General features: G+C 44.9%; 1 long non-coding RNA gene across 1 annotated transcript; it reads right to left on the bottom strand.

Moving 5' to 3' along the window:
• Window positions 1–1222: 1222 nt before the first annotated feature.
• Window positions 1223–1714, bottom strand: LOC128814547 (uncharacterized). Its single transcript, XR_008439409.1, has 2 exons — window positions 1504–1714; window positions 1223–1382 (listed from the first exon to the last, which is right to left on the bottom strand). It is a non-coding gene; the product is annotated as an uncharacterized LOC128814547 (long non-coding RNA).
• Between the last annotated feature and the right edge of the window lie 801 nt (window positions 1715–2515).

Below are 2515 nucleotides of genomic sequence, written 5' to 3'. Positions count from 1 at the left end.
CAAATATTTAGCACGTGGAATGGAGCGAAAAAAATCCTGCTTGAGGAATTTCTTTTATTTTTTTCAATTAATTGAATTTGTAAGGGCTCTTTTCTGTAGTACAAGAATAGTTACTCCTTAAAAGGATCTTCAGGGATGATTTTACTGCACAGGTGGTTCTGGAGTGCAAAGGCTGTGTTGGCACCATGGGTGTTCAGGAACCACAGCACTCAGTAACAGACCCAAAAATTTGCTGTCTGAACCCAGCACTGCCCTTACACACCAAAGCACTCCGCACGCTTCAGCCCACACCCCAATTCATGGTTTTTTTCTCTTTTTTAGTGTTCTTTCTCATTTTTACCTCCCCTAGGTTGTGCTGAGCCAAAGCACACCCAGCTGGGCACAGGTGAGGCTGAAACCCTCCCATCTCCTGGCTGACCCTTTTTAGCTGCCCCATTCCCACCCCTCTCATTGCCCTTCCCTCCTCCCTTGTTTTGCAGAACAGGAGGGACTTCCCTTGCCCAGGAGGACAATGGGAACCCATCACTGCAGGGCTGGGGTGTCACCCAAGGAGCTGCCCTGGGGACACCTGGCCCTGTTTGGGAATTTCGGAGTATTTCAACACAGGAGGTAAATGGTGGACAAAGCCCAGGAAACACCATTGAATTCCTGTGCCACGTTTAAAAGGCTGTGAAACCTGGTGGAACTTCCTTTTTTAATTTTCTTTCCTTTCTTTCTTTAAGTTTTTGGTTTCCATAAAGCACTTGGGATGTAAGGTTTGGGATAACTGATTTAACCATGCACCTTTTCTCACCTATCAGCCCAGTTCTTCCTGTCCTCTTCTCCTGTGTCCAGGTGTCTCAGTCCCTGCTGGGTACCACCTATAAGTTAACATTAAATCATGTATTTCTATTTATGTGATACTAATCCTGGCTTGGTGCCTACCCTACATTCTTAATTCTTTGTAACTGATAACATTTTATGTACATATATTTATTTTTTAATACTCTATTACAAAACAAATTTTTAAAAGGGTGTTAGTGATATAGCAGAAAATAAAAAAATATCAATGACATCATTATATTTAATGTTTTGGTTTTACTTTTCATACACTTGTAATAACTGCCACTTTAATGATCTGTTATTTTCATTACCAGCTATCAGATCAGATGTGATTTTGAAAACACAGTGTAATTTTCCAGAGTAATTTGTTTGGGGTAATAGTAGGAAATAATACACTTCATGATTTTTCATATTTTACTTTCACAGCTCTTCTTAAACAGGAGTTACCTCAAGCTCAGTCTTTGACCAGCTCTCAGTAGCCCAGGGCTGCTCCTGATTTGGGAGGTTTTGTCTGCAGACTGAATCTCTTCATCCTTTAAGTTGACAGAAACTTTCTTTTCCTGCCAGGAAAATTCAGAGTAAATCCAGCAATTTGTGGTGACAAGAAGTTTTACAGGGGTGGGATGAGACCTTTGAGGCTGTCTGGGTGTTTGTAAATTGTCCCTGCTCGTGGGCACTCACTGATGTACCACAGGCATCTTAGACACACGGTGAGATTAGGATGTGATGCATTTAGAACAGACAAAAAGCAAAAATATGTCCAGGGCTTGACTGGGCTGTACAGCCCATGGTGAGATGTGAGAGCCAAGCAAGGAGCTCACAGGGGCTGGAACAGGAGTGGTGTCCCAGCAGCACAGCTCTGAGCTGGCAGCCTCCAAAATGGTTCATTTCTCGTGTTTCAACAGAAAACCTCCGAGGACTGATGATGGGCACAGCTAATCTCTGTTTGGGCTTCCCAATTTCTGCAGCTGGTCAGTGTTGGGGCTGGGAGGGCTTGGTGCCTCTGGCTGGGTGATTGCTGTGATGTCACTCAGGTCATGGCTCAGGTGTGATGTCACCTCTTTGTCTTTGCCTGTTCCACAGCAGAGAGTGAATATTGTGCTGGTTTTGTGCCCTCATTGCAACAACCCTGAGACAAATTCTTCACAAAGGAAACCATTCAGCAGTGGGAATTCTGTCCATGTCAAGCTTTTCCAGGGTTGAATCCTTCTGTACCATCCTGCTTTTCACTAGAGTGGGCAGATCTCTGTAGGTGATGCTACACAAACCCAGCACAGCACCTTATAAACACAAAATCCTGCCCTGCTCAGCCCAAACTTCTCCCAGCTGCAGCAGGGAGAGGACAACACAGTCCCTCACTGCCCCCAGAGCAGCACCTCAAACCAGCCTCATGCCCCATTTCCCCCTCTCATTCCAGTGTTATGGGAACAAAGTATCATAATTTTAATGCCTGGTATGGCCTGTGAAAGACCATAAACATTTAATAGACACATAAACACTGACTTTAACCTTTTTACTGTGCCACAGCTGGACTGGCCCCACTGCCTGGCATCCCCCAGGTCACCGCTGTGGACATGAGGGATCAAACAGCACCAATCCCAAAAAGGTCAGAGCAGCCTGGTTTGTTATCCTCTCCCTCGGGATATATGAGGCGTTACAATTCCCACAGAGCGTTTTCCTACCTTAGATTGGG

The sequence above is a fragment of the Vidua macroura genome, chromosome 14, assembly GCF_024509145.1.
Source record: "Vidua macroura isolate BioBank_ID:100142 chromosome 14, ASM2450914v1, whole genome shotgun sequence".
In the NCBI taxonomy this organism is placed as follows: domain Eukaryota; kingdom Metazoa; phylum Chordata; class Aves; order Passeriformes; family Viduidae; genus Vidua; species Vidua macroura.
This window is presented reverse-complemented; position numbering and strand designations above follow the sequence as displayed.